The following is a 10,068-nucleotide window of genomic DNA, read 5'->3' as shown; positions in this document are numbered from 1 at the left end:
TATCTTTATAAAATTCCACAAGCTTTTAGTAAGCATTAAGAGTTTAGTGGACAAAAAATCTTAAATTTTAATAAAGTGCCCCCCAATGGCACAGCGGTATGTCTGCGGACTTACAACGCTAGAATCCGGGTTTCGATACCCGTGGTGGGCAGAGCACAGATAGCCCATTGTGTAGCTTTGTGCTTAATTACAAACAACCAGACCTAGTTTAATAAAGTATTTTCCCTAAAAGTTTCTCCATGAATATATATGGAGTAAAGTGTTGACTGCTCCAAAGGCAAAGTGCGTTTTATGTTGAGATTAAAAATAATTTTCTTCATTTGAAGATTGTAGAATTTTTTTTTGCACAATTTCTAAATCCTCTTAAATAAATTTCAAATGTTTTTTTTGGTAAAACTTTATATTTTATTTGTTATTTTCTATACCTTAACTAAAATTGACCAGCCTCCTAACAAACATAAAATAACTTTAAATAACCCTTATTTTCTTTCTAGAATGACTTCAAATTGTAATATGAAACTACATTTGTTTATCCTAAATAGCTTAAAGCTGATAACTTTATACATCTGTTTCTACTTAAGCTTTCTTGTTTTATTACACTTTGAACTATGTCTATCTAATAATCCCACCAACCAAGATATAAATCATTCAGCGAATGTGTAGCTGACATTACTCTTTTGAATTACGCAGCAAAAGAGCTACTAGCGAGCATATCTTGTGAACAGTTTTATTATTGTCTCTTTTTTCATTATTTTAACTTATGTAACCTTATCTAGCCTAAAAAGTTTCTTATTTTTGTGTTTTAGTTACTTTTAAAATAATAAATAAAGAATACACATGAAAAACAAGAAATGTACTTACCTGGCTCTTCTTTTTTGTTGTTGTTAATTTTCAATCAAACTTAACACTATTTTTTAATACTAACAGTGGTAATGCACTAAATAATTTTATTTAATTAAATAAAGCACTTCAGAACACAGAATAATAACATGTAAAAAAGCAGATAAGTCTTATAACAATCATAATTTTTCTGCTTTTCTAACTATGTGATAAAAGCTGTTTAAAATAATATTAGAATTTCATTTATGAGCTATATTTTATTCATATACCATAATAAGAATGTTGTTAATTAAATTTTCAATGTAACTCAGTAAAACCTTGTGACATTTGCAGAAAAGGATATGGAAAGAGTTAAACAGTTGCTCTCAAAATAATTTCATTCTTTTCCTTGGTATTACATATAACAGACATAATAACTTTTTTGTGTCTGTTTTCAATTTACTGAGATTTGCTATCATCAACAGAACTTACATTTTTGTTCTGCTTTTGCCTTTGTTTCAAAAGCATTGCTTATCATAATGAATTTTCAAGCAATGACGACTTCTGATTTATCCGGTGAAAGCATCTGAGTATAGGACACAAGCCCTACTTCAACTATTGCTTCTGGAGGCTTGTTGAGGATGTTGTGGGTTTCATCATGCAGATTGAGCCTACCCCTCCCATCCCTTCAGTTGACATCTTTTTTCCTGTTTGAGAGTGACCAGGATGACAACAAGTTTAACTGATTGTTCTCTCACCTGGGCTTACTTTGGTTACTGCCTTACTGGCAGGGGAAAATCTCCAACCTTTGTTTGCTGCCTTCAAGGACTGGTGATGTGTTTCAATTTCTGCATGGTCAGTTGACTATTGCCCATTTTTAGGTGATGCTCTTCTCTCATGCCTCCTTTCTTCAGGAAGCTGCTTGGGTGGGATGACTTGTCATGTTTTCCAAGTCCTTTCTCACACCTACACAGTATTTAATAAATCTGAGCATTTCCTTCTACTCTCGTCTTGGTCAGATCACCTTCATTTCTTCACTTTTGAGCTATGGAATGTCTGTTCACTATTGTTTGTGCTTCTCATTCTCTTCCTGTGCATGAGGTTCTTTCACTTTGGGGACTCTGGCTTCCCTGAAGCCATTCATTCTTTTGGGGAAAGCACACATGCACCTCCTTTAATGAACTTTGAGAGATCAGTAGAATCCTTCTCAGGATCCATTATCCGTGGTTGTGAACCTCTCTTCTCCCTTCTTGGTGAACAGACTGTGCCAATACCACAATTGGCATTCCATAACCATCACCAATTACTTCCCTTTCAGGTTGGCATGCATCTCTGAATGACACCATGGCACATTTGGGCACAGGAAGAGAGTTCACATCAACATTCTTGATCTTCTCACTGTTAATTATACATGCTCTCTTTTCCTACCCTTTCTACTGGATCAGTTGGTCATAATCCACTCTGACAATTTCACTGTTATTTCTTATATCATCCTTCGAGGGGGCACCTGCTCCCAGACTTCTTTCAGGCATTGGACCTCCTCTTCTGGGTTCTTTCCCATTGAGTTCTCCTTGTCACTTGTCAAGTACTGGGGGCTTTGAATCTGATGCTGGATCACCTCTCTTGCCCTGACTGCATTCTTCCCATGTTGTGCTCCCTTCACCTCTTGGGTTTTTAACTGTTTCTGTTCTTGGTTGGACACATCTTTAATGGATGCCCATAATTCTCCTCTCATCTTCAAGTTTCCTCTCTTCTTGGCCCCAGTTCTTCCTCCTTTGGCTCTGGCTGTCGATATTTTCAGCTAGGACTGGTCTCACCTCTTCCCATATGCCTATCCTCCTCTTTGACTCCTTTGGGTTTTTGGCTTTATACACAACACTTCTTGTTGGGTCCTGTTGGTGATGCCTCTTTAGCCAACTCAGTCCTGGTTTCTTCTACTTCTTTGATTGGTGTCTGGACTCCTCTCTATTGCTTGAACCTCACACATCATTTTTTCCTCTAGTGGTATCATTCATTCATCTTGTCCAGTTCATTGCCCATAGGACTGGACTATCTGACCTTGTAGCCTTCTTATCTTATTCCTGTTGTCCTTTGTGTATCTATCAATAGAAATGGTGGATTTGTTGTCAATGGTCCATCCACAACTCCTTTTCTTCCAACTGTCCTACTATGGCACACCTTTTTGCCTTTTGTTTACTTAGTTGTTCAATCATGGCTTGTCTGTCTCCACCATCACTGGTAATTGGGCAGCCTTATCAACTAACTTTGGACTTCCCACTCCTTTGGCTCACAATTGTTTTATTTTTAAAATAGGGTTTTGTAGTCACCCATTGCACTTTCTCCAGTAAAAGAACTTTCCAGCAAGTGTCTGATGGGGATCAGGGCATTTCTCCAGGTCTCTTCAATGCAAATTCTCCCTCCCCTTCTTCAAGTGGAGCACAGGAAACCCTTGCCACTTACCAGTTCCTAGACTTTGGGGTGGTGAACCACGGAGAGTTCCTCATTGATTGGGTTTAGCACAATACAGTGAGAAGTAGGGAAGTGGTGATGCTATCAGTGTAGTCACCCCTTTAACAGCTATTGGTGCCATCCTTATGCAGCCTGAGTCTGCCCAGTTGAATCAATGTGAGTACACCTTGTATGGTTTATTTGCACCTTTACCGCACTACACCTATTGAATTGTCAACAACTTGTATGCAAAGGCTTGGATGGTCATGTTCTTATTCCACCCATCCCTGCAACACTTATTTGCCTGTTCCTCCTTTGGGCACTTTCTAAAGGGAGCTCATAAAGGTGTAGTTTAATTTTGCACTGGCCCCTCCCCCCTCAATTCAGCATAGGATTCTAGCTATTATGTATGTGGAGGTGAGGTATTGTCTTGGAAGTTAACATTTTCCTAATCTGAAAATGTGTTTTCAATAGATACTCACCTTGTCACACATTCTTACCTCACCTCCCCATTTCTGATGCACTTTCTTCATGCCTTGTCTAACAGTGAAGCTATTTCGAGTAATAGTGCTTAAGAGAAGTTACTGTGCATGGAGGTTGTGTCATCCTCCTATTGGTAAAGGGCTATTGTCACACAATGATGTCCTCATGCACAAGCACAGTAGTTTATGTTAAACACATGAATCTAAGGTGGGAGTTAACTCAAGGCTAGTGGCTCTCAAATCTTAAAGGCACACATGGGAGGGATATAGCTATTTTATGTGAAGAGATGTCTATCAGAAATGCATTTTCAGATGAGGAAAATGTTAATTTAAAAGCAATATTTCAGTTATCTACTAAAACATTGTTGTATTAAGCAGTAGATATTTAATGCTTTTATTTTTCATTATTTTGTAATTCTTCCGAAAGTGGTGTTTTTTATAAGGATACTTTTTGTCATTCTAAAGAGCGCTTCATTTTTATTTCTGTGTATATTTGTCTTATTTTAAGGTTGTAAACTTTAAGGAATTTGGAACCACCTTTTATGATGTTTTTCAAGCAGTAAGGAAAATCATTTGCATAGATGAAATAACACAGTTTGCAGTGTGAATAGTTGAACTTGTTTTGCAGACATTTTTTTACATTTGATTAACTTTTTCCACACCATTTTTTAAGTTTTATTTACTAGTGACAAATGACTAGTTGAAATATGAAAAACAAATTTGCTGTAGAAATATGTACAAATATATCAGAAGAAAATATGACAGTTCACTTCTATATTTAGATCCCTACTTTATCTTAGTTTGAACTACTTTTTAATCCCGATAATAGCCTGCGCATAATATAGCATTGAATCCACTAATGCTGAAAGCGGTCTTGTTTGAAAGTAGCCCTTGTATGTCAATAACTGTGGTCTAGAACTGGTTTACAAATCTCATCATAAAATTAACAATCATAATGCAAACATGACATTCAAGTTCATTCCAAAGACATAACTGACAGGAAATGTTTGTGCTACTCAAAAAAGATAATTGAAGTTAATATCATGCATTGCAAATGAACTGTATATTATACAAGCTTGGTGAATTATTTCATTCAGAAAAGCTACTCGCCTCTATGCACCACAAAGAACTATTACTTTATGCGCACTTCCATAACACCTTGAATGAAGCTCCAACCCCTACGTATGCTAACATGTATTGTGCCAGCCTATGATGTAGTCATCATTTAATTACATCCATACATCAAAAGGAGGGTGACTCATTCTCCATGCACAGTAATCTCTAGGAGCACTAGATTCATTCTTTCTTTGGCACTGTTTGTGCTTGTGTTTTTCCCTAGGAATTACCAAAATGTTTTGCTCTTATTATTTAAAATTTTTGTGTACATTTGTAGTGTTGTCTTTCTTTAATTTCCATTATTAAGATACCAAATTTCCAATGTTTTAGTTAAAAATTTATGTCAAATTATCTTCAATTTTATTTTATTTTAATCAAATTTATCTTTTTAAGGTTTCTTTGACAATACTGTTCCCCATTGTTTGGACCTAGTGTATTAATTTTGTTCAGTACTCTTCAGTGTTGTCATTAGCCCAGTGACCTATGTTTCTGCACTATCAACATATCAGGCCAATTTTTATTTTAAAAAAATTTTGGTTTTCTGGATTGCCTGGATTACAATAAATTATCTTATGTTTCTGACACTTCTTAAGGTTCTGTATCTGCTATTTAGTAGAGTCACCCAATACTGTAATGGCAACTGGAAACACTGACAGTAATTGATGTTATTGCCATTGTGTACCAGGTGGTTGGTTTCATTCTGATCTCAGATGCAGGATTCTCAACAGACGCTTATGTTATCTTAGCTGAACCCACCTTCATCCTTTGCTCCTTGGATTATACAAGTATGTGTATTTTCTCCTGTTGATTTTTGCTGAAGCTCAGGCTATCTTGTTGCATGAGCCTCCATTACTTGAGTTTTTTATTTCAACTTAGGATCTCCTCTTTTTCCATTTTTTCTTTCTCTCTCACTATCTTCATCTACTCATCTTTGTCTCTTACTTTCTTGACTTCTTTGCTATCTGTCTATGCTTCACCTTCTATTAGAGGCTTTACATAATGACCTTGTCAGTTTTACTGGGGAAACTTGCATGTACCTATTTTCCACCTTGCCCTTGAATTTTTACTTTCATTGTGTCCCAGTTAATTCTTTCCATATGGGGCTGGTGGATTACACCAACCTTGAAATTATCAAGTAATAATGAGAGTTTCCATACTATAACTTTGACAAACTATCAGTAAAAGTTACAAGTCTTGTATAGAAAAAATAATGCTTTTTAACCCTTTCACTACAAGTATCCTTTTCTGCACATATCACAAGGTTTTACCGAAGTATGTTCAAAATTCAGTTAAACTACTTTCTTATCAGGGTATGTGAATAACTTGGTATAAAAAGATAGCTAATAATTCAAGTTTTAATATTATTTAAGTTTTAAGTTATTAATTTTATAAGGCAATATTAAAGAAAAACCTGACTTACCCCTAGTATGAAAATGTGACATTTGCTCTCAAGGTATCCCCTTTTCTCTAATTTATTTACTACCCCTCTAAGAAGTATGATATTTAATGTAAATTACTCAGGCAAAACAAAATTTTTATATCCTTCAATATTATTTGGCTACAGAGACATAAAATAGAAAATCATAGTCCTCTTGCTACATCCTCTCTTTCAGAAATTTCCAATAGTTTTATTCTGATGTTTAATACTATATTTTTTACAAAATATATATACCTTCTCTCACACTACAGCTATTACTCAACTACTAGGGCTTCTTTACCTTTGCCTATCTGAGCATTGGTCTGATTTTTTCTCACTTGCTTCAGTCTTTTATTCCCCACTTAATTGCTCTTGGCAATATCTGTCTTGTGATACTCTCCACTTATGTTAATGCACCATCTACCTTGGTACTGTACATAAGCACCTCCTTCAGATAATATCATCACTTTTTCTCGACAAAGCATTCACTAATGGGTTTCTATGTAGTATGACTGTTGGAGATACTTTGTGTGTTCTTTGTGTTACCTATTTAATTTTCAAAAAACTAAAAAAAAAGTTTCAACATGCATTCCCGGATTAATGTATCTGGCATAGAGCAAATCAGGTCTCTCCTCCTATCCCTCCTCTGATATCTTGCATTACTCATGAACCAGGGAAGAAGATGCTTTCGGTTGAGGCTGTCCATGACCTTGTCTGTAGTGAGATGGAGATATACATTCGGTCTGGTGACGTTTCTCCCGGGGGCTCTGAGGCTGCACTTATGGACGATCCTGGACATTTTGGAGAGAATTTAGATTCACTTTTTTCAGCATCTTCCTTTACTCTGTCATCTTCTCATGAGATCAGTTTGGATCAGCCACATCCAGCTACTTTTCTTTCATTGGTACATTTAGTGCTGGGTTTTTCCCAGTTGCTTTTGAGTCTGAGTCTTCCTTGATGATGGAAAGGTCTGAGGGCATGTACTTAGTTCTTCCTCCATCCCCTGATGTTGCAGTCCAGGCAGGCAGGTTTACTGCTCAGTTATGTGAAGGGACAGCTATGCCTTGTCCACCAAGTTTGTCAGAACAATATGCTTTCACCTACCACCACCAAGTGGAAATGTATTTACACTCTCAGAAAATAGACCCACTTCTGGAAATGTGGGGTTCTAAACAGAGTCTGTGGTCAACCTGAATAGATCACAATTTTCCAGGATTTGTTTGACCTTAACTGTGCTGAGATATTTATCATCTCTACACTTTTTTTAGAAAGCATCACAGCAATTGCCACATCACTTAGATGATGAGTTGGGACCATTATTGGCATCCTCCTTGGCTCATCTGTCAGCTTCTATATTTTTCCTAGTATCTTGTCTATTATGTTGTTGGGATTTGTTGGTTAGAGATGAGTTGTTGAAGGATGTTCGTCTAACTGCTGCTGTTCTCTGTGAGCTACATGAGACCCTTTTCTCCAACCCTTGATCTTTGCAGGCATTTCAAAGTCTGTGAATTTGAGGGTTGATGTCACTCGTCTGCATTCATTCCTGTTGTACTTGGTTTCTCAACTTTCCTTGGCTCTTACAGTGGGTCTCATAGTTCTACCCCTATTTGAGTGGTCTGACCCCTTACATCAGCTCCTTGGTCCATGGGTACCCAGAATAGATTCCACCCATATCCATGAGGCTCCTCAGCTCAGTCAGAATGCAGCCAGTGGCAGCAGTAACTAACATATGTCTTCGGGGTCTGTGGGGGCTTGGCTCTGAGTATTTCTGGACATGTGGAAACCTTTTCCATGGATACTACAGTTCCTTGCATCAGGATTAGTCATTCAGTTTATATCTACACAACCATTATTCCCCAACGTGTAGTGTTTCCGACTCTCACAGATCCTCAGATTTCGGAACTTTGTTCCATGGCTATCAGAAATTTGTTGGTCAAGGGGGCAGTGGAGAGAGTAATTCCAGTTCTTCCTGGGTTTTATTCCCATCTGTTTATTATGCCCAAGAAGATGGGAGATTGGCATCTGGTCTTGATCTTTCTCATCTAAATCAATTCCTACACTCTCCAAAGTTCACAATAGAGTCATTCTTCACTCTGCAATGGTATTTTTTGCAAGGACTGTGGATGAGCAAGTTCGATGTCATCAATGCCTATCTGTATGTTCCCATAGTGGTTTTGTCCTGCCACTATCTGCATTTTGTTCACAAGGATCTGGTGCTGCAGTTCAGGGCTTTGCCCTTTGGACTAGCATCAGCTCCATATATATTCTGCCAAATAGTACAAACCTTTTTTCTTCACCTCCATTCCCTGGGCCTGGTCTCATACCATTCCATGGACTTCTGGCTACTGCTGGCACCATTTTTCCAGTTGGCAGTGTGTCACACCCAGATACTGCTTTTTGAAGCAACCAAGGCAGGATTTATTATTAGAACTGAGACATCTCTTCTCACTTCAACACAAAATATCGTCCATCTGGGTATATTTTTCAACACATATCTTTCCTGGGCTCAGCCTACTCCCACCCAGCTCCATGCATCTGACTTTTACTCATGTCTTTTTCTCCCATGGTTCTTTATCGTTTGAGAATTCACTCAAATCTTTCATTCCTTTGGGACAAGCACACATGTGATACATTCAGTGGTCTTTATGTGACCAATGGATCATGAACAGCAATCCATTGGATTCCCCAATTTCTTTATTCAGAATCGACATCTTCGATCTTGAGTGGGGGTTGTATGGGAACAATACTATGATCAATGTATCTTTGTTGCCACCTAGTCCAGCACTCCATCAATTCACTGATACCTCACTTCAGGAATGGAGTGCATATCTTAACAGTCAGGAATTCCAGGGCCTATGGACAGATGAAAAGGCTTCCCTCCACATCAATATTTTAGATCTTCTTGCTGTTCAAAGAGCAATGTCTCTAGGTCTAGAAATATTGAGAGGTATAGTCGTCATACTTCAAACTCTGACAATTCTTTGGTGGTGTCTTCCATTTCTCAGCAAGGGGGCATTTGGTTCAGGTTTCTTTGTTTTTGAACCTTGGATCTTCTATATTGGTTCCATTCCCATCATATCATCCTACTAGATGGTTGTGTTCCAGGGGTGGTGAATTTGATGGCTGATCAATTGTCTCAATCCTGCTGGAGAATGGATGCTTGATTGAGGGGGTTTTTCCATTGGATTTTCTCTCAGTTTGGGATTGATGCATTTGCCACTCATTGGAACTTTCAATCCCAGGATTTGGTCTCCAGTACCTCATTCTTGGGCATTTGCAGTATATGCATTTGGTCAAGACTGGACTGGATTGTACATATATGCCTACCCACCTATTCATTTGTTACCCAGAGATTTAGCAATGATTCATTCAACTCCTGGTTATATTCTGTTGGTAGCACCAGATTGGCCGGCTCAACCCTGGTTTTCACTTCTGTGGTACCTTCAGGAGTGCCCACCTCTTCCACTTCCTCTTTGGCAGTCTCTGTCGAGGCAACCACGATCTGACAACTTACCTCTTTAACAAATGTTTTGCATCTCCCAACAATCACCCTATATCAGGAGGCCTTATCGGGTACCTTTGGATACTTGAAGAGAGATGGTAATTGTTTGAATCTCCAGTGCTCTCTGGCCTCCTCATGTCACTTCAGGTCCTGCATCCCAAACAACTGTTTGAGTTACTTAATATTATAAGTCTTCACAAATAAAAAATATTTTTAGTGAAGTATTTTAATAAGTATTTTTTGTCCATGAATATATTGAGTATTTGTTTTAATAGTCCGTGTGC

General features: G+C 37.8%; 1 protein-coding gene across 4 annotated transcripts in view; it reads left to right on the top strand.

Moving 5' to 3' along the window:
* Positions 1-10,068, top strand: part of LOC106462768 (probable E3 ubiquitin ligase complex SCF subunit sconB) — a 74,197-nt gene that overhangs the window by 9,169 nt on the left and 54,960 nt on the right. The window lies entirely within an intron of this gene.

This window comes from Limulus polyphemus, unplaced genomic scaffold (assembly GCF_000517525.1).
Source record: "Limulus polyphemus unplaced genomic scaffold, Limulus_polyphemus-2.1.2 Scaffold1244, whole genome shotgun sequence".
Lineage (NCBI taxonomy): Eukaryota > Metazoa > Arthropoda > Merostomata > Xiphosura > Limulidae > Limulus > Limulus polyphemus.
Note: the sequence above shows the minus strand (reverse complement) of the source record. Positions and strands in the feature narration are given on the sequence as shown.